Source organism: Natator depressus, chromosome 1 (genome assembly GCF_965152275.1).
Source record: "Natator depressus isolate rNatDep1 chromosome 1, rNatDep2.hap1, whole genome shotgun sequence".
NCBI classification, from domain to species: domain Eukaryota; kingdom Metazoa; phylum Chordata; order Testudines; family Cheloniidae; genus Natator; species Natator depressus.
Window position 1 is genome coordinate 270,684,261 of NC_134234.1, and position 26,330 is coordinate 270,710,590.

At 40.7% G+C, this 26,330-nt stretch overlaps 1 long non-coding RNA gene across 1 annotated transcript in view; it reads left to right on the forward strand.

Annotated features, from left to right (window-relative positions):
- Positions 1-6,086: 6,086 nt before the first annotated feature.
- The window catches only part of LOC141986574 (uncharacterized), a 32,724-nt gene continuing 12,480 nt past the window's right edge, over positions 6,087-26,330 (forward strand). The window contains exons 1-2 of the long non-coding RNA XR_012639328.1: positions 6,087-6,170; positions 7,362-7,530. This is a non-coding gene — a long non-coding RNA (uncharacterized LOC141986574). The remainder of the gene's footprint in view (positions 6,171-7,361; positions 7,531-26,330) is intronic.

Below are 26,330 nucleotides of genomic sequence, written 5' to 3' on the forward strand. Positions count from 1 at the left end.
GTCAAGGTTCCTTCCCCACTCTGAACTCTCGGGTACAGATGTGGGGACCTGCATGAAAACCCCCCTAAGCTTATTCTTACCAGCTTAGGTTAAAACTTCCCCAAGGTACAAACTTTTACCTTTTGTCCTTGGACCTTATGCCGCCACCACCAAAGTGTTATACAAAGAACAGGGAAAGAGCCCACTTGGAAATGTCTTTTCCCCAAAGCCCTACACCCACTTTCCTGGGGAAGGCTTGATAAAAATCCTCACCAATTTGCATAGGTGAACACAGACCCAAACCCTTGGATCTTAAGAACAATGAAAAAGCAATCAGGTTCTTAAAAGAAGAATTTTAATGAAAGAAAAAGTAAAAGAATCACCTCTGTAAAATCAGGATGGTAAATACCTTGCAGGGTAATCAGATTCAAAACATAGAGAATCCCTCTAGGCAAAACCTTAAGTTACAAACAGACACAAAAACAGGAATATACATTCCATTCAGCACAACCTATTTTACCAGCCATTTAACAAAAGGAAATCTAACGCATATCTAGCTAGATTACTTACTAAGTTCTAAGGCTCTTTATAGGAGTTCTGACCTGCATTCCTGCTCTGGTCCTGGCAAAAGCATCAAATACACAGACCCTTTGTTTCCCGCCCCCTCCAACTTTGAAAGTAACTTGTCTCCTCATTGGTCATTTTGGTCAGGTGCCAGCGAGGTTATCCTAGCTTCTTAATCCTTTACAGGTGAAAGGGTTTTGCCTCTGGCCAGGAGGGATTTTATAGTTCTGTATACAGAAAGGTGGTTACCCTTCCCTTTATATTTATGACAGTCTTTCTTTAAGGATTCCAAAAAAGGGAGCGATGGATGGAATAACCCATCCCCTCATGATTTTGTCCACTGGTGTGGCCTAATATCTGACACCAATTTTGGTTCATTCATTTCTGGTTCCACATTTTGTGTTTTTACCAAGGATGATTTCAACATAGTCCTTGTATCATATAAACATGGTCTTTTTTTGTTTGGAGTAATTTAGCCTCTCTGTCTGGTTCTGTTGCACCTGTTTATAATATTCATTGCTGAAAATAGCTTGACCCTCTTTTCCTCATTTGTTATGATAGGTTATTGAAACATCTTATGAACTTTAATATACTTTTACAATTGAGCTTACAGTTAGGGTAAATTTGTAGGTCCAATTATCATAACGGTTCTTACTGTCAGTTTTATGTTCTATCAGAGCCGGGCATTAGGGCCATTTACTTAGAATCATAGAATATCAGAGTTGGAAGGGACCTCTGGAGGTCATCTAGTCCAACCCCCTGCCCAGAGCAGGACCAATCCCCAACTAAATCATCCCAGCCAGGGCTTTGTCAAGCCTGACCTTAAAAACTTCTAAGGAAGGGGATTCCACCACCTCCCTAGGTAACGCGTTCCAGTGTTTCACCACCCTCTTAGTGAAAAAGTGTTCATACTTATGGAATTAGTAGCATCTTCATTTGTCTGCCCCCAGTCCTCCACCATATTCCAGTCTGAATTGTATTTTGTTTCTGTCTCTAAATGGAATCTAAAGGAGTATTCTGGTTTTTGGGATATGCTAAACTTTGCAATGACATACAGTGTACAGTCCCATGTAAATTAGAGCACGATTGAGCCCTACAATTCTCTAGGGATCTCTTTGTGTGACTATTTATAAATAATGTTAAAAGAGAGCTGACATCACATGTAATTAGGGTTAAAGTTTGGAAAACTTCCTGAGGTTTCCTACACAATTTTTTTCAGTGAAACTTAAAAATTGTACAATCTTGCATTTTTGATTTGTAAACAGACTGCCAATTTCTTCAGATTTTATATGTTCATCATCATTGGAAAATGTCTAGCTGTTTCATGCAAGTTTGTTTATTTACAAAAATTGCCTTTGGTCAATGACAAACCCTAGAAAAATGTTAGCAGAGCAGAATAATTTTGTTTTCCTTTTTCAAGATTGGTGGAAACCTCAGAGCACCTCAGTCTGTTATTTCAGTAGGGCAAAGTATATTAAGGAATCCCTCTTGTCTTTGGACAGCTGGGTAAGCCCCTAACTAGGACAAACACATTGGGATGCAAATTGTAGAAACAGCTTGAATCAACAACAGGAGTCCATTTTATTTTCTTTAATGAACAGGATCCTTAGCAAATTTTTGCTTGAAGGCACTAATAAATCTGTTCTCGGAAAAATCTGTATCATCATACCATGGTTCCTTTCCTCAAGGTAAAGAAGATTTTCTTTCTCATACATTACTTATCTAAGCTTTAACCTTTCTCCTATCCCCTGAGTTAACTTACAATACAGGTTTTTCTGCAATGATTTATGTATTATATTATAAAATATTCAAAGTAAAGTATGCTTTTACTCAAATAGCCCCTTAAGTCAATTTAATTTGCCCTTCTGGATAATTAAAAAAAATATATTGTGTTTTATTCACTGAGTTTTTTAACACAAACCATTTTTGAACTAGATAATCTTGCCTTATTAATGCTTATTTTTCAAATAAGCTACCAAATCCACCTCACTTATACATATGCTTTAGTTTTTTAAAAAAAATGAATTTTAATGTTGAAAATAATTACTAATTTCTTGACACTAGGAATTTTAACTGGGGCACTCGTGCGTATAGATTAGAGGTACGACTGGGGATTGCAGTTCTTGAGCTGAGAAGCAGAAGCCCCTGACAGAGTGATAGGCTCTGATAGAATAGACACAAGGGAGTCTGGACTGAGTAGGAGTTCAGCGTTGAAGGAGTAGGGAGCTTTAATTAGTTGAGTGGAATAAGTAAAGATCTGTTAAACTATGTAAAGCACTAAAAGCTTAATTTCAGCTTGAACATAAAGATAACACTTAATGCAGTCTAGGCCCCCAGTTAATGGTGTCAGTTTACAATGCACATTTAAGAGGCAGTGTGGGCCAGTAGATAGCGCACTGGAGTGGAACTTGAGAGACATTGGTTCTAGTTCTTGTTTTGCCACTGACCCAACATGTGATATTGGGCAAGTCACTGTACCTCTATTTACCTTCCCTCCCTTTTTGGGTATGTCTACACTTACAGTTGAGGGTCTGATTACCAGCTTGAGGATACATAATTGTGCAACCTGTCATCAAGCTGGCATGCTAAAAACAGAATGAAGCCACAGAAGCACAAGTAGCAGGGAGAGCTACCTGCGCTGAGTACATACTTAACATCCCTGATGGGCATGTATTCGAGGTGGCTAGCACTTCCTGCTGCTTGGCCTGCCCCGGCTACACTCTATTTTCAGTGTGCTAGCTTGATGACAGCTAGTGCAAGTATGTGTCCTTGATCTGGGAATCATGCCCCCAGCTCAAAGTGGAGACATACCCTTAGTCTTGTCTGTTTAGATTAGAAGTCCTTTGGGGCAGGTATAGTCTTTTACTGCATGTCTCTACTTCCTAACACAATGGGGATCCAATTTTGATTGAGAGCATTTAGGTGCTACTATAATGCAAAGAACAAGTATAGAGCAAAAGATTTAATGAATATCCATGGTAAGGGCCTGACCTATCTGACTGCAAAGAGTGTAGAAGTCACAACTATATGGCCAAGTGGCATATGTATGCATTCAGTGATATCAACTCACTTGGAGACCAAGAAAAGCATCTTGAGGCTACAGGTGTTGAACTAATGAAGCAGAGAGAGAGAGAAAAAAAATTATTTATAGGAAAAAATCTTAGGTTACTGAAGAGAGACCCCTGCTCAAAGCTGGTTATTTTGATCTTCCAGTTGAAGAAGCCATCCCTATGATAGGAGGGAATCATGCTGGAATGGAAGGACAAACTCATATAATTTGAACCCATCTTCAAGTCATGGTAGAGGAGTTTGATCATTCCTCCATGTATCAAAGAGCCTACTCCACAAGAAGGGGTTAGAGTTGTGAGATGCAGACAGATTGCGGTGATGCAGGATTTGATTATTCACTATATCAATAGCTGCGTATGTGTTGACGATAAGAAAAGTTCATTGACTTTCCTAACAAATGCAAATGTGGCAGAGCATATGAGACAGTAGAAAAGCACTGGGAAGGAGATTGTGTTGGTAGAAAGGGATAGGAAAGAGGTCCTGGAAGATAAATGTAGGTGATTATGAAAGAAGCTTAGCTTCAGAATCTCTGGGGTTGCTTGCTCGGAAGTGATGTTACTTCCTGTGACGTTATTGACTTGATTTGAACTGGGACCGAACAGAACATTGTTGCAACCAAGGTCCTATAGTGGCACCAAATCTTACATAAAGGGGGTCAAATGAGGTGTCTAAGACAAGGTTATGGTTTGCTGGTTATGATTATGCTGTCTATATATGTATCATTTTTTGTAGTTGAAGTTATGAATATTGGCTATATACTATACTGTCTATATTTCAAACTTATGCTATGCTTCTGGGTGACACCCCAGACAAGTTGGTGTCAGCTCTGCCTAGCCTGCTTGATGGCCCGTTAAGGACCATCAGATATACAACTGACCCATTGAGAGAAGGTAGACACGCCTTGGGACTCAGCAAGGTATGCAGGGACATGCCTATGGTCAGAACTCTGAGGTTTTTCCAGGCCATGTGATGGACAGCTTGTCTTTGGAACAAAGAAAGAAAGACCACATGGCAAGAGACTATAAAAAGCTGCTGCAGCTCCTCCATCTTGTCTTCAGTCTTGCTTCTTACCTCTGGAGAAACTTTGCTACACTGAAGCTTTGAACCAAGAACTGAAAGACCTATCCCAGCTGTGGATGTACTCCAGAGACTTGACTTGAACCTGCAGTTTATTCTATCACTGCTGCAAGCCTGAACCAAGAACTTTTCCATTACTGTATGTAATTGATTCCATTTAACCAATTCTAGCTCTCATCTTTTTATGAATAAACCCTTAGATTTTAGATTCTAAAGGATTGGCAACAGTGTGATTTGTGGGTAAGATCTGATTTGTATGTTAACCTGGGTCTGGGGCTTGGTCCTGTGGGATCGAGAGAACCTTTTTTTTCTTTTACTGGGGTATTGGTTTTCATAACCATCTGTCCCCATAACGAGTGGCACTGGTGGTATACTGGGAAACTGGAGTGTCTAAGGGAATTGCTTGTATGACTTGTGGTTAGCCAGTGGGGTAAAACCAAAGTCCTCTCTGTCTGTCTGGTATGGTTTGCCTTAGAGGTGGAAAAACCCCAGCCTTGGGCTGTGACTGCCCTATTTTAAGCAATTTGTCCTGAATTGGCACTCTCAGTTGGAAGTGTAATGATGCTGGTTCTGGCTGGACCCAAGTACAGGAAACTAGATAAAAGGATGCATCTGAATCTCAATATGTGGATGAAAAGATGGTTTAAAGAGGAGGGGTTTAAATTTATTAGGCACTTGTGTAAGGAGGAGTCAATATTCAAGGCATGGGCTCTACCTTACTCAAAGTGGAACCAGACTGTTGTCTATAGCAGACAAACAGGGGACTGAGAGATGAGTGACAAAAATTATTACAGGTATGCAAAGATCTCTTTATGAAGAGAGAATGAGAAGATGGAAACTACCGTATTTCATTGAGAAAAGAGTTGAATAAGAAGGGGAATGATAGAAGTATTCAAAATGGTGAATGGTATAGAAAAGGTAAATTGTGCACTGCTATTTACTCTTTCTCCTAGCATAAAATAAAGGGACATAAAAATGGAAGGGCAGCAACAAATAAAGGTAACTTTTTTTATGCAGTGCATAGTTAATCTGCGGAACTCATTGGTGCCAGAGATTGTGTTGTAAAGTAGAATTAAAGAAACCTAGTTGAGGTGAGAAAATCCACAGTAACACAGAGCAAGATTAAGAAACATTAGAAGGCACATCACGTTTCATGGCATCAGCCAACCTCCAAACCTAGAGTCTAGAAAGAAACTTCCATTGTGGGTAGATGATCTCCGAATAGTTTGCTATGGGGTAGGGATGGTCAAAAAATGTTGAATGAGACATTTTCCCTTTGCAAAATGGAGTTTCATTAACATAAACATTTTCCACAGGAAAAAAAATTATTTTTGGTGGAATTTTCAAACAAAATGTTTTGTTTCAAATCCATCTATTTATCCACCTAAGCAGTGTATCATCGGAGTTGTAATATTTTGTCCCATGAGGAACCGTGCCACTCAGCCATCAGGAAAGACCATGATGTATCACAGGAGATAGAGGTAATCCAGAAAACAGGATTCAAAGGGGAAAATGGAGGGAGAAGGGACATGGAACTACATTTCCCATGAGGCACTGTGGTGGCTCATGTGGATGGAAAGATTAATATGAACCTGAAACAAAAAAATTCCATTTGAGTATCTCAAAATGTTTCATTTTGATTGAAAATGTTGAAATTAAACATTTGGATGCTTCTAAATACATTTTTTGGGAAACTTTTCATTTTGCGAAAAGTTTTTGACTTTTCATTCTGATGCCAGATAAAAACAAATGTCAAAATACCAGAACTTCCCTGCAGGGTGGAACTTCTGGTTTTTGATCAGCCCTATTATGGGATTTCTCTCCCTTGCTTTGATTCTGTCAAGTGTCAGAAACATGATACTGGACTACAGGACCACTGGTTTGATCTGTGTAGAAATTCTTACTTTTTACTTATGGTCTGAGTAGTGATGTGGAAACCACTTAATTTAAAACTTCATAAACTATATTACAACTTTTTCAAACCTCAGGAGAAATAACTCTGAAATATTAATATTTAAGCAAGAACTGATGTAGTGATCTTGTATCATTTAGATAAAAACCACCTGGAGATAGTTAAGAGCTTGAGGCTCTGACAAGGATGCTTAATAAACAGCCAGACCTTATCTAGCTGGTGCAGGCCCACTATCCTTGTTGCTAGTATAAACTGATTGTGATGGCCAAAAAATTAACTGTCTTGCTAACATGAGACAGACGGGTCTTTTTCTTATGATTTTACAGATAGAATCGGTTTGTTTTGCTCTCAAGGAGAGAATAAATTTTCTGGGTGATGAGTTTAAAAGAGAGAAAAACATGACACCCCCAAATTAAAACAAAATTTGAATAATAAGTGTAGGAAGAAATTAAAACTTTAAAAAGTAGGCCTGATCTCATCTGGTATAAATTGACTTAGCACGGACTTTATCGGAACTATGACTTTAATGGAACTATGCCAATTTAAACTAGCTGAGGATCTGGCCCAGTATTTGTATGGTATTACTACAACAGTCTATGAAATAACTTTAAACAAAATATTCATTATACTTGTAACAATGTAGGCTTCTCTCTTCTGGCTGCTAGAAATAGGCCAGAAGCCTATAGAGACAGACGCTGCATTTTTTAATCTTTCCTCTTATTTTCTGTGTGTGTGTGTCTTTGTTTGTTTTGTGTTCTAGGAAATGGGATTGGACTTTAATAACAACAGCAATAACAAGAGCTCCAGCCCAACTCAACTAACTTCCTCTCTTTTCCCCAGAAAGGATAGTTATTACCATCTTTAATACCATCTAAAAGACTGTCAGACCATCGAGGGATTGTTCTAAAAACTAAAAAGGGGAAAAAAAGGTGATTTAGTTAAAATGAAAGCCTTAATTAATACTTTACAGTTCAAATGCTTTAACTATTTTTCCTTCTTTTTTTTGTATGTTTAATAAAAGGTTAAAAGGATTTTTTTTATGGTGTTTGTCACAGAACTAAGAAGGCTGAGGTGTCTGTATACCAAAACCTGAATCGTGTTTAAAACTGTTTAATGTTGGACATTGATTGGGTTATGTTAACACCTTTGACTCTTTGGACCTCTTTATTTCTTCTAAATGACTGCAACAAACCAAAATGCCCCAACAATTGGGGTGCAGAGACATGTATTTAGTTTGAAAACAATTAACAGAATTTTAGGAGCGCAGTTCAGTTACCTTGGCCAGGACATCAGGTTTTTCAGGGAAACACAATCCAGTTTAAGAGTTTTTCAAAAGCAAGGTAGGACTAAAGTGCTCTTAACAAGAGATGGGAGAGATTTAATTTTAAAGCATGCCACCTATCCCTATATCCGATCATATCTAGCCATGAATGGTACCCCTCTACAGTCAGATTTTCAAAAGCACTCAGTGTTGGCCTAACTCTGCTCCTACTGACTTCAATGAGAATTGTTAGGTGAATGTTAAGGGCTTTCTGAAAAATCTCATCCATAATGCAAGACAACTGTACAAAATGTACAGTGGTTCTATGTTAAGAAATATATAATATGGAGCCAAAACATTTTGCCGTTTTTTGGTTTAGTGTATGTAGCGATTTGATTTTTACTATGAGTAAGGTTAGCAGGATCTGGCTTTATATATCTGGTCTTGGGATGGTTAAGGGGTATTTCCTGGCAATATTAATGCTCTACTTGTAAGCAGAGTCTGAGCTCTCCCCTGACATCTAGTGATGAGCTGTGGAAGAGGACTTCAGGAGCTGATCTCAGTTGCATGGGCAAACCCAATCTGCCTAGGTGCTCAGTGTGGTGGGATTGCTTGCCCAAATGGTCACTTTTGGCTAGTGTTGGATTCCCAGTCTCCTTGTTATTTGGGCAGGAGTAGTAAAGGGTTGTTATCCTTACTGTGTGAATCCAGGGCAGCAGAACTGTATTTGGCGTTTCCCAATTGAGGACTCACCCTCAACTAAATGGCACTCGTTTGGCAACGGACATGGATTCCAAACCCCAGTGAGTTGAGAGAGGGTGGGGCCTGCCTAAGGGCTCCAGACACCATCTGATCCTTCCTCTTTCTACTGTGTAACAACAGAGCTAATTTAGACTCAATTGAGAGTCTTGTTACATGCTGTAGAGCTGAAATCACTGATACTGAGGTCTAAGTATTAGACCTGTTTGGTGACAGTGTCTCTGATGCAAGAGACTACCCAGTGTGCACCAGAAGTGAGACTCCCCCACTAAGAGCTGAAATAACTGAGAGCTCTGTTAAGCAGTGGACCCTGAAGACATCTTGGTGAGTGGCCAGCAGGGTGGCTGGTAGAGAGGTGAAGTGAGCGGCAAGCCAGGTGGTTGGCAGAGAGGAGCAGAGTCCCACAGAGAGGGGTGGCGAGTGAGTGCCTGAGCAGTGGAGCGAGTAAGGTGCCTTCTTACACCCCCCTCCACCTCCACCCAGGGTAGGAGGTGAACTCTGTGGATAAACCTCTGAACTCTGGGTCTTCACCATCCAAGGACAATAACTATGAGTGGGTGCAGAGAAGGGACGGGCGTGTTATAGGGACTTTTGGGTTGCTGGACTTAAGAATTTGAGGGGAAAAGGACACTGGCCAACTTACTTGGGGGTGGGTCTTTCGCTCATGGTTTATGTTTATGAGCCCCGTTTGTGGTGTTTCCACAAATTAATGCTGAGTTATTTCCCTCCTTTTATTAAAAGTTTTTTGCTACACTCAGACTCTGTGCTTGTGAGGGGGAAGTATTGCCTCTTAGAGGCGCCCAGGGGGTGGTGTGTAATTGTCCCAGCTCACTAGGTAGGGGCTCAAGATGATTTTGTGTTGTATTGTCGAAAAGGAACCACTAGATACTGAACCTGGCCCTTGTTGCTGGCTTCACCTGGCAGAAGGGTTACATACTGAAATTACTAGTGTGTTAGCTCTCTCTCTCTCTCCGTTTTATGGTGGCAGATGAAATATTTTTAATCTTATATTGCAGTGCATATACTTGACTTCAAGCTCCATTGAGATATGTTATGAGGTGTATATAGTTGTAAATTATTGGCAGTTCAGGTGATTATAGTGTAGGAGGCTCAGTTACCATACTAACAGGCTTTTTTGTTTAAATGTAAAGTTATGTGTCAATGAATGCAGGCCATACTTACACAATGAGGAACTCTATTGTGGGAAGCAGTTAGGGATCATGATGGATGATTAACTGAATGTGAGCTCCCAGTGTGATGCTATGGCCAAATGGCCTAATGTGATCCTAGGATGTATAAACTGGCCAATAGTGTGCAGGAAAAGGAAGGTTATATTACGTCTGTGTTTGGCTCTGGGGCAGTGGTGGGCAACCTGTGGCCCATTGGGGTAATCTGCTGGCAGGCCTCCAGACAGTTTGTTTAAATTTGCACAGCCGTCCGTAGCTCCCAGTGGCCGCGGTTTGCCATTCCCGACCAATGGGAGCTGCTGGAAGTGGTAGCGAGCACGTCCCTGCAGCCTGCGCTGCTTCCCGCAGCTTCCATTGGCCAGGAACGGCGAACCGCAGCCACTGGGAGCTGTGGGCAGCAGTGCAAATGTAAAGCAGATTATCCGATGGGCCACAGGTTGCCCACCACTGCTCTGGCGCACTACTAGAATACTATGCCTGGTTCTGGTGTCCATAATTCAAGAAAGATGCTGATGAATTGGAGAGGGTTTAGAGAAGAGCTACCAGGATGATTAAAAGGTTGGAAAACTTTCCTTATAGTGATAGGTTGAACTTCTTGAGTCTATCTTATTTAAGAGAAGGTTAAAGGGTGCTTGATCACAGTTTATAAATATGGCCTGTTTGATGATATAGTCTGACCTCCTGTAAAAGAGTGAAAAGAAAAGGAGTACTTGTGGCATCTTAGAGACTAACAAATTTATTTGAGCATAAGCTTTCGTGATCGCTTCTGGTCTTATAATCTATTAACAGTGTGTCTTTGTTCCACCAAATGAGTTTTTTGAGTCCTTAATTCCTCTAGCATGTTAATGCATGCTCCCACATATTCATGTTCTATATTTTTAGATTTTATTTAATTTCCTTTTGGGAAATCTGCTGAAAAGTTATATACAATATGAATGTAAAACGGAGTCTTTTAAAATATGCATATGATGAACAGTAATTCCTTGAAAACTTGCACCTTGAAATATAGATAGAAAGTGAAACCCTAAGGAAATAGTAAATTGGGAACTGGCAGCGCTGCAGGCAGTTCTGTCATCACTAGTCAGTTCCTCCTGGAGCTATGAGCTAGTGGCATAAACATAAATTCAGTATATATTATGTATCATCACTTATTCTCTTTAAACAGAATTAAAAGTGAAGGAAAATGTGATAAATAAGGCTCCAATTATGATTCTGCATCATCCCAAACCCCAGGTTGATTCTTCATGTTAGCCTTCTTATTTTGGCCATGAGTCTTTTGCTTTAAGCATGTTCCCCTCTATCAGGTTCCATTTTATCACCAGCAGAACAACATCTGCATTCTCTGTTTTTTAAATTTTGTACTTGAATTAGCCTTCAGAAACTGCAAGACAGAGCTGAGCCTGGCTTTCTAGGCCTCCTGTCTGTCTTCCAACTAGCCTTCTGGGAAATGGAATATCTCAAAATCTGGTTTCAGAATATAACAAGTTCTGCAGTATCAGGGAAAGTACCTTCACAATGCCACCTAAAGTAGATAAAATGCTGCAATCCCCATGGAAAGCTCTGTTATTTTTGTATAACTAAATGAGTAGACAGATGGATGCCTCATTGCACAGGGAAAATGAATAATTAGGAATATGACTATCAGTTTTGGTTCCAATCCTGTTCCCATTTAAACCAGTAGGATGTCACTGCTGACTTCAATAGGAATGGTAACAGTCCTTTTCTGTGTATCATAAAACATATTGTACACATTTGGAACAATGCTCAAGTAGGTACACAGGCTTTGTGAAACAGATAAAAATGTAAATTTCCAATATTTTGTACTGGTCCACTTCATGATCTATAAGTTTCATTGTTTTTCCAGCAGAAAATTTCATAGCAAAAACATGAGAGATTTGAAATGCTGGCATCTTTGAAAATATGAAATGATCATACTGATTGAGACTGCTCAGTACACCAAACCACTAGGATGCCAGTAGCATGCAGGTTGGCAGAAAGCACTTTAGGAGATTCACAAGCTAGGCCTTGTAGAAGTAGCTGTGGTGGGTCCCAATAATCACTTAGACCCATGGCTAAGGGAAAGGGTATTTTACTAGGGCTGGCAGGAAGGAGAAGGTTTGCAAATACCCTAGGTACAGAGACTGAAACAGTTACAGTTCAAAGGAGCAATAGCAATTCTCTCTTGGGTCCTTGGTAGGGTGGCCAGGTGTCTGATTTTTGACCAGAAAGTCCAGTCGAAAAGGGGACCTGACACTGTCTGGTCAGATCTACTGACTGGACACCCAAAGTCCGATTACTGCGAGTGGTAGCTCATCACCGGTTCCAGCCCCTACTCAGCCAGGGCCACCTCCTACCTGCATTCCAGGCAAGTCCCTCCTGATCTGAGCAGTGAGGGGTGGGAAGGGAAAAGCACTAATGAGAGGGGGGAGGGGGAAGAGGAGTGGATGGGGCAGGGCCTCAAGGGAAGAGGTGGTACAGGGGCAGGGCTTTGGGGGTAATAGGCAGGGCAGAGGCAGGGCTGCAGGGGGAAGAGGCGGGGCAGAAGAGGTTCCAGCACTCCTGCTGGAGTATCTGGTTTTTAAAATATTACCAAGTTGGCAACCCTAGGACAGTCCAATAATAAGTCAGAGCTCTTCAGGGCAAGTGCCTGCGGTGCCTTCTCCAGGCCAGTCTCTATTCCGGGCAAATAGGCTTTTGCAGGTTTACAAGCCAGGTTCAGTTAGTGCCTCTCTTTGGGGGCTCATCTTCATGGGCTTCTTGCCCACCCCCAGCATCTCCCAACACAGACCAGCACCCGATTGTTGTATCTAGAACCCCATAGCCTGTTCCATGTACAGCTCTGCATCTGATTCCTGGGGAATAAGTTCTGAATTCAGCTTCTCTCCAGCTCCCTGCTTGCCATGCAGATGCTGCTTCAGCTTCTCTGTAGCTTCTGGAGAGCCATGCAGGGGAAGGGGAAGGGTCCCTCCTGAACCTGGCTGGGAGGAAGTGGATGCCCAGTGGGGAGGGGATGATAGAAGTTGTAGTTGTTTTTTTTTTTCATGAGGACCACTTTTGCCCTACATAGGACTATTTAAAATTTGACCTGCAGCAAGTGGGCTGAAAGGGAAGACATCTTGGTGACATTCTTGTCTCATAGATTTGCTTTTGATCATTTCCTTATAGGGGGTGGTCCTAGACCAGTCTTAATCCTGTGCTAACTCATCCTCTTTCTCCCCCTAGCTCAAAGAGGAATATACCCTTAAGTAGGAATGATGAATAGTGATGAATAAACCTTGTATGATTTGAAGTTTCAACTCAGCTAAGAAACCAAACAGTTTGCGTGATTATCTGAATCATTTACAAACACACTGAGTCTGCAAAATGTACTTGTAAATTCTGTGAGGTCAGCCTTTTCATGACGGTTCTATTATTCTCTATTTCTGATCAAGCCAGTACCTTGCTACAGTACCAAGTCTTTCAGAAGTTTAAATCATCCCCTCTGTTGCAAAAAACAGTTTAACAGAAGTCAATAGAGCTATGACATTTTACACCAGCTGAGGATCTGTCTCTTGGATTTCAACTGGTGCATCAAATACGAGAAGATGTTTGGGAAATAGTTTTATCCCATCTTTATGTATTATCAGCTATGTTAAGTTTGTCTGTATGTATCAATAATTTAGGGTAAAATACCTTACAGCAGTGGTTCCCAAACTTCTTCCACCGCTTGTGCAGGGAAAGCCCCTGCCGGGCTGGTTTGTTTACCTGCCGGGTCCACAGGTTCAGCCGATCATGGCTCCCAGTGGCCACGGTTCGCTGCTCCAAGCCAATGGGAGCTGCTGGAAGCGGTGCGGGCCAAGCAATGTACTGGCTGCCGCTTCCAACAGCTCCCATTGGCCTGGAGCAGCGAACCACAGCCAGTGGGAGCTGTGATCAGCCGAGCCTGCGGACGCGGCAGGTAAACAAACCAGCCCGGCAGGGGATTTCCCTGCACAAGCGGCGGAACAAGTTTGGGAACCACTGCCTTACAGGATTGTTTGATTGTCCTCATGCCGAATATTATAATAGGGTTTCTGTTTTGGGGGAGGGGGGTATATTAATTTTATTTTTCAGAGGTTTTTTTAAATTTTATGTTGAAGTCCCCAAAATAGGGTTTTGGGGTTTTTTTTTTTGGTATATACTGTGATGAGTAATGTACATTATATACACACTCATTACAGTAGTATATATTGTAATGAGTAATCTTTGTAATATTCTCTGGTGCAATTTAATGTAGCTGTTTCAAACAGCACTACGTTAAAGCACTCTAGGGAACCGTTAGTGCATACTAGTAGGGTCTACATGTACCAGTCAATGCACAACATGTTAGTGCGCTTTAGAAATCACACCCCCTGTAGTCTGTATTACTCTTCCCATGTAGACACCCTTTAGATACAAGTAACCATTTCAGGTGTTTTTTGGATAAAAACAAATTTCACTCTTTTTGTATTGGGAGCATTTTGTCCATGTTTGTTGAGTAAAACCAAAAATCAAAAGATCTAATTATAAATGCAGAAAATTCAAAATTAAGTTTAACCTTAAAAGAAATCCAAACATTTTTACATATGGAAATGCACAGTTAATGCACTCAAACAACTTTAATTCCTTCCTATAGTGACACTGTGATTAGAAGAAATTGTATTTTAAAACTGCATTAGATTGTTCTTCATATTTTCCCCTCAGTTTCACTACAGGGTGGAACTGAGGTTATTTCAGCTCCTTAGCTGTGCATTTCCATGCACGAATATATTTGGGCTTCTCGTTATGTTAACATTACCTATCAACCAAGTAGGTTTATAATGTTTGTTTTTGGGATAATTGCAACATCTTATTTTACTCTCAAATTCCATTTTAATATAACTTTTATCTGGGAATTTTCTTGCTTTTTTAATGATTATAAATGTCATTCATGAACAGTAAATAAGAAATGAAAGGGAATGTTACCATGCAATATTTATAATGATAGGAAGGTATACAGTATTAACCTTAAATCTTCATTTTTTTTTCCTTATCTTAACTTTTAGACCCAGAATCACCAGTATGCTTTGGCTGCTTTATCTCATTCTAGAGAAGAGGAAAGCAACCAGAGCATATGCCCCTGTAGTCTCCCCTTCCTGCCCTCTCTGTTGAGTAGATGTGGTGCAATTGGTTGTTTTGAAATTCTTTAGGACTAAAGACATTTTTGCTATTACTCTTCATAACTGAACATTTCTTCTTCAGTGGGGACTGGTGAGTAATGTTCGTCTACAAAGAATTCCATCAATAGCTCCCCCTTTTTTCAGAGGACTTTCATCTCCTATTGTTCTAAATGAAAAGAAAGTCAAACTATCCTCAGGGAATATATTGGCCTCTAATGCTATCAGGGGTCACCATCTTCCTTGATAGAAAATTGTTTGTCTTTAGTGCTATTGTGAACAATTGGTGGCAGAGGCCTTTTTGGAAAAGGGAATTCTTTGTGGAAATATCTATAGATCAGTATTCATCAACCCATCCTCAAGAAGAAACTTACCAGTACTCTTCATAAATAAAATGGTTGTATATGACCACTAATCCTTTTTAAAAAAAGTTGTCAGGAAAAGATCCTTAGGTGAAGGCCTAATAGAAAGCAAATGGAAAGCAGACTTCATTGAATTCTTCTGTTGGAGGAGGTTAACTCAAGGTTCCAGTCTGGTGAGAAGAATGTAGGGGAAGGGGTTGCATGACTGGAAGAAAATATCCTCATAGCAGATTTATTTTAAATTTTTTATTAACCAATTGCTTTTGATTTGTTTTTCCTCTCAGTAGGTTGCCACTCACAACCTCGCATTAAAAAGCCACTAAATTTTTTAGATCCAAATAAAAGGGTAATCTGGGAATCCAAAGAGTGATATACCATATACTTCCAGTTAATATTTTTAACACCTAAGAGCCTATCAGTTTTTATAACCTTGTAAACAAAACACCATATAAACAATATTAAGATGCACTTGTGAGGCATAAACTTCACATATATAAACATGATGGACATTTTGTAGCTATTACTCCAAGGGGTTCTAGTGCTGTTATTTGAAATGAGTGCAGTTTTTGTTGAGATTGCATTACTTTTTATTTAATTACTACTTTGGTTTTAAAGATTAGGATCGTTTTGAAGACATTATTATTCTGCACAACAGTTTATTTGAAACTCATTTATTTTCACTTCTGAATTCCCTGTGCCTTGGCGTGTCAATTTTGTTCATTCTGGTGTGTGGTAAATGACAAAAGGGAGATGTTCCAGTTTGTGCTTTTTCTAACCCTTTGGGTACAGTCAAAATTGGTGTAAAAATGTTTTGGTTTTTTTATGGAATGCTAGAGAAAAAAATGTTATGTTTTAGTGATGTTACATTTATGAATTCCAGATATAATGGAATACAATTAGTAGTTAAGAAATTAGGTATGTAAGCTTACTATGATACAGAAATTTCTAGCACCAAACATTGGAATATACTGATGGATTTACTAGGAGGGGGCTCCTTTCTCCTGGGACTGCATATCCTTCATTTCCTAAAGACTTCTTATTGGCTGGGTGCCAGAGTTGCTATGTTAATGTATTAATGCAGATTGTACTAATGGCAATGTGAATATATGGGCTATTAAAGCCAATTATGTCACAGCCCAAACAGTATCAGAACTACATGAATGCTTGAAAAATTAATGGGTAACTAGCTCAACAATTCAAATTACAAATGTGGGAGATGGAGTCCTCATCCTGCCTTCCCCCTGCCCTTTTGAAGGCAAAACCAAGGCTTAACTTCCTATAACATTTTGTGTGAGAAAAACACACAAATCCAGGTTAAGAAATGTAAGTACTGCACAAAATTCAGCTGTTGCTCAGGACCATGAATGCTTTCCATTTAGTGGCAAAAAATGGATTGCTTGTCTGCTGTGAAAAATAGTTTGTGCATGAACGATAAACAGCTTAGTGTTTCTTATGCTAATATCTTTATTAATTCCTTATATTTAAATGTGTGGGATGGTAGACTAGAGCCTCAGGTTACAAAAGCCCAAAGCACAAGATGGATTCCATTTCATAAAAATATTACAGGATTTTGAAAGAGAGATACAGATATAAGAGATGCCTGTGTAACATTTTTTTAATTTTATAAAAAGTAGACTTATAGGACCTAATGCTTCAATAGAGGTTTTGTCTGGGTATGGACCGAGAGAGTGATTGTCTCTCTCTGAGGGAAAAGCTGTAGGAGTGAGGACTGTTTCATAAGATTCCCATTACAGATTGTAGCTGGCCTTTGTGACTCCCTGCAGGAGGCCCTGCGGTCCTACTTCACCCCGACCCTGGAAGCAGCAAAGTGACAGGAAAGGAGAAGCAAAGGTGGGTCCTCCAGGTCTCTCTAGAGAGGTCTCATGGAAGCAGCCAGTCAGTGCCCAGCAGGCTCAGATAAAAGGAGCTGCAGCGGTTGTGACAGTCCTTCAAACCTGGGGTGTTCTTTACACTGCTTTGCTGTTTTTGCCTCTACGCCAGGACTGCTCACAAACAACCTCTAGCATGTAAGTCGTTCCCAGCTATGCTTGTGTGCACTGGCAACCTGCCAGTCACACTCAGGTTTTCACTAGCCTGAATTACACTGCAGCAGGGGTGCTGGAACAATTTGTATAGTGGGGGTGCTGAGAGATATTGAACTAATCTGTAAACCCTGTATATGATAAAAACTATTTGAAGCCAGGGGGTGTTTCCACACCCCCAGCACCTCTAGTTCCAGCACCTATAATTGCAGGGTGACCCTCCCAGCACACTCAAGTCCCAGACTTCCCCGAGAAATGTATGTCTTGTACTACCCAACCCTCTCTTGGACAATACAAGCTCTTCATATGAAGTCTGTCATTTTATTAATAGAAATGATATGCACAAATGCTGTTATCTCAAATGTAGTTTCCCAAACACTTCAGTTCAAACACTTTTAGATAAAACAATAAAAAGTTTATTAATTACAAAGAGACATTTTAAGTGAATACAAATATTGAGGCATAAAAGTCAGAAATGCTTAGAAGAGAAATAAGATAAAGCAGAACTAATGCCTAACTTAAACTATGTTAAAGTCAAATTAAAGTTTCTCTCACCACATGCCCTCAATAGTCTTACTAGCCAAATTTCTATGCCAGGACCCCTTCTTCTGTGTAATTGCTGCTTCCTTTGTTTCTTCTGGTATAGTCAATCAATGGACAGAAGCTGAGGGAGGGGGAGGAGGGACACCTTGGAGTGTTCGTCCCTCATATTTATAGTGTCCATCTCTGTCCCCCATTGGGGGGAGTGGCCCCTCCCACTCCGGGTCTGTGGGAGGCCAATCCGCCTCACTACAGTCTCCCTCTTTGAAAACCTTTCCAGCTGAGATTCAGGAGACAAAATGTCTACAGGGGAGGATATCGCATTCTGGTTTCCCTACCTGTTGGAACTCCCTTTGTGCTTGATGACTCTGTTTACTGATTAAATGCAAATTAAGCAGAGCACGCTTTCTTTTGTTTGAGACAGACCTGTTTGCCACCTTCTGTTTGCTGATCCAGGCCGTGGTTTGGAACGTGTCAATAATACCATAAAGTGGAATCTTATAACTTCACCTTACAATGTTGCCACACATTTTTTACCAGGACAATATTGACCAGTAAATTATGAGTTTTCAAATGATACCTCATAAGGCATATTTTGTACAAAGATTATTACAATAGTGTGCAAGGGGTGAATACAGGGACACAGACTGTCATAGGGGTTTAGCAGGTCAGTTGCTGGCTGGGACCAGAAGAGTGAAGAAGCGGGCTCTCTCTAGCCAAAGGAGCCTGACCTGTAGACTGAGTTTATGGCTTGCTGCACTTATACTGAGATTGCAGAGGAAGAAGGACCTGAGAATGTTGGTCCTGAGACACAGCTGAAAATAAAAGAGCCTGGTAGGAAGAGGCCCAGGGAGATAGTAGCAGAGGATTGGAGTAGGTGATATGTGGCTGCTGTGTATAAGGTCCCTGGTTTGGAACCTGGAGTAGTGGGTGGGCCAGGATTCCCCTGCTGGCCACAGATAAGGTGGCATAAATCCCAAGAAGGGATGAGGTCTTATTTGGGAGCCTGAACAAAGGGACAAATTTAAAGGACCCAGAGTTGGGGCTGAAGACCCTTGTAAGGGCAAATAGACGGTTAGGTGCTGGACTCTTTAATAACCCAGAAGGGGTTCATTTGGACTTTGTGACATGGGTGGAGGGCCAAGCTACTGAAGACCTCCCACAAGGTCATCTAGAAGTCTGCAGGGCATTGCAGGGCTGAGAAAAGGTCTGCGGTACTGAATCTAGTCTCTAGGAAGTACTCAAAAAGTGAGTGGTCCATTGCAATTTCTCTAGTGGGGTTGCCTCCAAATTTTTCCATTTTGGATGTGACAGGATTTATTCCCCTTCTTTTCATACACAAAGAAAATATTCTCAGCCCTCAAGCCCTGTGGATCTTCTGAGATCTGAAAATCTGATTGGAGACGTGTCTGTCCACAGGGGATCCTGGGCTTCCATATCAGCACTACGATTCTTTGCTTCTCCTGGAATTGTGCTGGCAGGAAATCCTTGTGCAGGAGATTCCATAGCCCTAGTAGGATAACAGTATGGGATAGGATTTCACGCCCGCCCCCAGAGGTTAAAGTGGAGGGAGAAGACAATGCATGGTGATCTTGCTCTCCTGTTCTCCCTATCCCATCCCGTTTGTGTGCATAGGTACCTGGAGCTGCAGAGACCTTCCATATGTTGAAGGTCAAGTCAACAATGCCAAATAGGTCTCCTTTCCTTTTGTGTGTGGATCCCCTCAGTGTGCTGATGCTGGTAGGACAATTTCTTCCATTCTTCCCTAGGATTTAGACTATACTGAAGAGTTAAATAACAGCACAGCTCACAATAACCCAGGCTATATGTTAGGCAGTATGGTATAGTGATTGTGGGGAAAATATTTCCAAAACATTGTGTCTGGATTCAGATTTCCTTTTTATTGATATACAAATTACTGAAGAGTGTTTCATGGAAGCTTTGCTCCTGCATGTCATCCCATCTATTTATTTAGGGCTTTCTAAAGTGCCTTTTGCCATCACCTTAACATGAAAGGGCAGTTTTATTCTGAAAAGCAACTGTGCAAAAATGGCACCCTATCTTCAGCACCAGAACTAATTCCTCTGTGTCTTCAGTCATATCTACTGACATGTGACAAATAAGCTTTTGCTGCTTTTTACTCATTCAGCCTATAAAGACAGAATAGCTAGGAGTGAACTGAAGATTCTGCTTCATCTTGTGCATCACCATCCAGATTGTTGTTTATGTTCCAGTCAGTTATACCTGTGCAATCCCACTGAAGACAATGAAGTTGTGCACAGATGTCATTGAAATTCTATTTGGTGTGCTTCGTGTTTGTTTGGTGATGGTGAATGAGATGGAAAGAACCCCGGTGGGCTCTCAGAGTCCAGGTTTAGATTGCAGGGCAGGCAGACTAAGGGAAAAACATTTTTTAACTTTTAACTGAGCACACTACATATAGAAATTATTTAGACACAATAAACCTGGAACCCCCAATGCCATTCATACAAAGTAACTTTTCAGGGTAGAAAGACACTTAAATCTTATACATTTTTTTTTAAATGAGAAAAAGGAGAATTCAAGTACCTTTGTGTTTTCTTAATTAATTCACTTCTGGGTCTCTTTGAAAGGAAACTGGCAAATGTGCCTAGCATATTGTATGGATTGTAGATCTTTTCTAAGTAATGCAGACCTCTGGGGACTGAGATCATTCAATTAATTTTACTCACTGCACCTAGAATTTCCAGTGCTATAGAATCAACTAGGTCATAGATGAAAAGGCAGTTAAATAAGACATCCTTTCCCACTCAAGAAAAGTCTTATTTTTGCATTTAATAATAGTTGTCTACTGGTGGTGAACAGAGAGGATTTTTTTTAAAAAAAAGTTTCAAGTTGTATCTGAAATTAATTTCTCCATGTTGTCATGTAGGGTGTGATTTAGAGCATATACAGTAGTATTCTGAACAAAGAATACATTAATGTTTTTCTGCCTTTCTTATTACATTGTGTATCTGACTATATATTCTCTGTGGCTTGCTGTTGTCTAGCAACAAACTTCTTGTCTAAATTCATTGGTTTAGTTAGAATTGGGAATCATGTTTTTCAAAATGAACTAAAACCAAGTGATAGGCCTTTTAAAATTATTTTTAATTAACCCAAAATATGAAGGGAGTGGTTTAAAAATATTCTCCCAAACTTTCAAACTACCAGGAACCTTATATTGGTAAAAGATGATACTCTAGTATCTCTTATTTGTGTGGTTGATTGCTGAGATATTTAAATATTGATTATTCTTTTCCTCACTTTTGGCTGCTTCTTCTCACTCTATAAGTAAATTCCTTTCTTTTCTTCTCAAATGGTACTTTCTTCTCTTGAAACTTTGGCAGTCTCCTTTGAGACTCTATTTATATGCCATGGATTGGCAAACAGGCTTGAATAGCCTTAAATCTGGGAATTCACATCACCTTTCTCCAAGACTCCTCCAGTCTGAATACTGAGAGTCCCAATCCAAAGCACTCCAACACCCATGACCGATATGACTGTTTTAAGCAGAGAAGCTTAATTTTGCCTGGGAGGCACAGTCCTAGGTGGGAGGCTGTATGGAAATGTACAAACCGAGCAGGAGCTTCAGAAGATATGGTGCCTGAAGCATGCACCATCCCCCTAGGAAGCACAAGAGTGCCCGGTCCTTCCACTGTCATTCGAGATATTACAGATCCCGTTCCTCTCTGTGCTTGGTCAGCTTTGCTGGTTGGAACAAAGAGGACTGGATCATGGCCTGGATCAGTTCTTGCACTCTGAAGGCAGTGGCTGCATGTGTGTGGTAGTATGGAAGGGCACTAGTTCAGCCCATGCTACTTACGGTAACTAGTAGCTACCTAGCCCTCAAAGTTTGGGCATGGTCAGGGCCATAACCTTAGCCACTCAGCGTTGGGATGGTTGTCCTGGGTAAAGAATTTGTTTCTTTTTAAAAAAAGAAATCAGCAATGCTAACTCTAATGATTTTATTGCTACTCTAGTGAGTTTGGGGTGTCTTTTTGCTTATCTGATGAAAGGTGCCACCTCATGACGTTTCCCTTATTCAAAATGGCCACCATTTTCTATTACTTTCAATAGGGCTGAAGCCAGCAAGTTGGCTGCCATTTTCCAACATTCTATCTCCTTGCGAAAGTGAACGTAATGCAAAGTCCATTTATTTGTGTGAGTACTGGTGACATCGTAGCAGAATTTTCAGAGTCATTCTCAATCCATTGCTAACTGAACGCACTCAGCAGTTGACCTTCTAGTGATCTGCCAGACTCCACCTTATCAGTCTTCTCGCTGGTCATCCCCTACTACAATGACTCACCACTATTCCTTCCAGGATAACTTTCTCAAGATTATTTCCATATCTACGTCTGATGTGATCAAAGTACATAAGTTTGTGCCTGTTGATTTCTGATAACAGGGTCTGCTTCTCTCCAATAATATTTCTAACAGTCAGGCTGCCCTTAATAAAGCTGGCTGCACCTCCCATTGTTTTCAATGAAATTGAAGCCATGCCCACAGGTACAATGGCTGCCACTTGATGGTCTAGGGGGCTAGAAAAGGAACAAAGACTGTAAAATGCAGCAGACTATGAAAGGTGAATGTGGAGAGTGAGCAGGGCACTGTGGGAAGCAGGGAGCAGACTTAGGGGCTTCAGGGGAATAAGGTGCCAGGAAATGTGGCGGGGTAGGCAGGAGGAAGGCAGAGACGGGTACTGGGGTCTGTGGGAAGGAGGCTGGGGATGCAGAGGACAGTGATTGTGTGGGAGATGGAGAGGACAGAATGGCAGCTCCCCCCAGCTTGGGGGCAGTGGTGGGAAAGGGGAGTCCCCTCTGAGCAGCCAGGGCAAGGCAGTGTTGCCTACTCTGTTCATACAATGATGGATCACAGGATTTTGGCTCCTGCAGGAAGAGCTCTTGCAATCCTATGAGAAAGTTCTCCAATCCCACAATTTTCAGGGCTGGAAAGATCTGGTGTGCAAGTACCTCATGACTGAGAACATAAACCTGCCCTGCCACTTATCCCTTCAGTGTATGGTTCTATTACACTCAGTTGGACTTGGGGCAGCAGGAGGCAGTGGAGGGGTAGGATGGGGTAAACTGCTGCTGGGTCTGGGGCCCTGGACCCAGCAGCAAATCTTTTCTGCCTTGTGCTGCCTTGGTACTTCTCATCTACTTGCGATATGGGCAGAGGAGAAAACCTGGGGGCATAGGGGGTGAGTGAGCCGGGGGGCGGGTGTCGAGACAGTAATAGGAAATGGGTGGCAGTTCCCACATTTGAGGGGTGAGGAGAGGGTATGTGGGATCTCCATCAGAGGTAGTACAGGCATGCATTTTTGCCTGCATTAAAGATTGACTCAACCTGAAATTATCTCGCACATGCAGCCGGAAGATAGACAGGAGTTAGTCAAAGGATAGACTACAAATTTGATTTGATCATATTTTTAATATCTCATGATTAGTGGTGCCAATCTCCTGACATCTTTGGGGATCTGACTCATTATTTTTGCTCTCTTGAAGTTGGCAAGGGTATGAAACGGCATGCTAAATAATGCTCTCCCTAGTACACAGGAGGTAGTATGTTTTAACAGCCCGAATGCTTACTGTCACCACTGCTCTGCTAATGTACTAATTCCTCCCACAGTGCTGCTCAACTTCATAAGAGTATAATTTGGCCCTATTTTTTTAATGTTCCTGCATCAGACAAGGCAGAGTGGACATGTAAGCTAAGATGCAGGAGCTATCACCAACTAGGAGAAAATAGGAAAAGAATGGATTGGAACTAGAGCAGGGAAGATGAGAACTTGGAAAGGAGGAGGGTAGGAATGAGGGGACAGGGTGAGTTCTTTGTTTCTATTTGTTTTTATGTCAAAAAACTTCAAATAATTTTCTTTTCATTTTTTCTCTTTTAAAATACCCCATACATTTTTAATTGGGTTGTAAAACATTTAGGGGTAAATTCATCCCTGAGGTAACTACACTGACTTCAGTCATGGATCTTCGGCTGGAGTAACATCATTTTATTATGCTTTCATTATCTGTTTCAGGTAGCACCCACAATGGGGCTGGATGGTTTAGAAACATAACAAAAGGCATAGTTTCTTCCCCCAAAGAGTACCAGGGATTAACTGCCCAATAGAGTTTTTCCAAATGCTTATCTTCACAAATGGAATCCTGCATCTTAGTACTGCAGGTTTGCTTGGCCTCTGTTTTCCCAGGATGTTGGACTGATCATGTTTAATGCTTTACTTTTGTAAAGGTGGTTTTTGTCTGTGTTGGAGAGTAATATCCACTACAAAGGTTGTGACTTTAGAAGATGTGTGAAATGAAGTAAGTGGCACAAAGCAGTAGGTAGCAAAGCACTGTACAATTCAGTGAACAACAAGGTCAATTACTTCATATCTCCTTGTGGTTCAGCACAGCTGGAGTGAAAAAAATCATAATGCCTGACTGGCATTCTGCAGCAGTTTAATGTGGAATAATAATGGAGCACAGATCATCGGTTTACAGAAAAGTGTCAGTGTGATTGGGCAAACATAAAAAGAGGAAGAAGGAAGAGGGGGGAAACTCTTGGAAATAAAACCCTAGAAATGAAAGGACAGAATACAGCAAAACTCCACAGTGCTTCTTTTAACTCTGGGCCTGGAATACTAATTTTTTTCCTGAAAAATTTTCTCCTAAAACTAACTGCTCAGAGTATTATGGGAGCCCTCCCCATTCAAACACTATTACTAGTTCTTTGAATCAAAATAGTCTCAGCCAAGATTTTCTAAAAAATGAGCATCTGAATGAAGAGTTGAGTTGCAATAGTAAAATGCTTTAAAATAAATAACAAATGTTGTAATTATACATGTATGCTACAGAAAATGCTTCAGTGGGAAACACTTGAAAACAATAAAGATTACCTTTCTAAATGCAGTCAGCTGAAGAACACAGGCAGCAGTTTAATAAGGAAGAATGTAAATAGGAAGGGGAACGGGTGAGGTCAAAACCAAAATTGGCATATGCTGATAATTAGGCAGAAACAAATCTCAAGTAATATTTCTTCTGGATAATTATAAAAAGAACAAACTGTCAATTAGAGTTTTGTGTGTCCTTTCACAGAATTCATAAGTGCTGAATGTAGATTAGGATTTTTTTTTATAGAAGATATAGCTGCACTCAACCTCAAGCTTAATGTGTACAGTGAAATGATAGTATTTGCATTTGTTTAGTATCCACTACAGATAAGGAGGAGAGCATGGATCTTATTTTATGTGTGATGTACATGAGGTTTTCAACCTATGTTGCCATAGCTGTGCTTTACCATAGTAATCTACTATGATTTAGGCCACAGGATCTCCATTGTTATTATTAAGGCCTTGTCAATGAGCTGAGTCCCTCCACATCCTCAACAATTTATGCATCCCAAGTCAGTGTCTAAACTCACCCCTTTCCTGGGGCTTAGCTTTATTTATAACCAAACAATAACACAGAAATCTAAGCCTCAGCTAGTTCCTTGAGCGGGGGAGTTCTTTGAATTTGGCTGTTCCTATGGCTTTCCTCCTGGATTATTTCTGCCCTAGGTCTCTTTCCTCTCTTATATCAGATTGGAGTTAAAGAACCACACCTAACAAGTGAGTCAAGAATCTGATGTCATCTCCCTTAGAGATACTAACAGGGAGGTTCAAGAGATGCCGTATTGTGATTCAAAATTATAGCAAAACTAACTCCAGAGGCTCAATAAATACAGAAAAGTTCAACGTGCAGTGAGCAACAAAAAAATACAGCCAGCTTCCTTCTTGACATGCAGTAAACTGAGGGAGATTATATAGTGCATGAGAGATTCCTGGCATGACACTTGTAGTGGGCAAAAGTTCAAAAGTTTTGTTCATAGAAACACTCAAAAGATTGGGGATGAGATTTTTCAAAAAATCCTAAAATAGTTCAGCATTCAAATCTCAGTAGGAGATGGACACCTAACTCCTAAATTCCTTTAAAAATCCCAGCCTGGATGTTGATATGAAGCTTCATTTGAACTAATCAAATTTGTAAAGCCAGCCCCTGCCCTGAACTCTTCACTAGGAACATTTTTCTCCTTCATCCTTGTGACAACAGTACTCCTTGGGGAGATCCAGAAGCTTTTCACTTGCAGGTGTTTTCAAGGACTAAGCCAACTGGCTTTCTGTTTGCTCCTTCTTCAGCCAACAGTCAGTCTCTACCCTTACTCTAGTCTAGAACACTCAGACCATATTCCCTTTGGATTTTCCCTTAGTTCTTTAAAAATCTCAATGCCAACCTGTATCTGCACTGCTAAGTATCAGCATTTCCATTTTGAATTTGTGTGACCTGGCATGCACTAGAATCTGGAACATACAAGTATTCAAAAATGAAGTATTAGGATCTAAAACAATTATTTGGGTTTTGATGGAGTATAA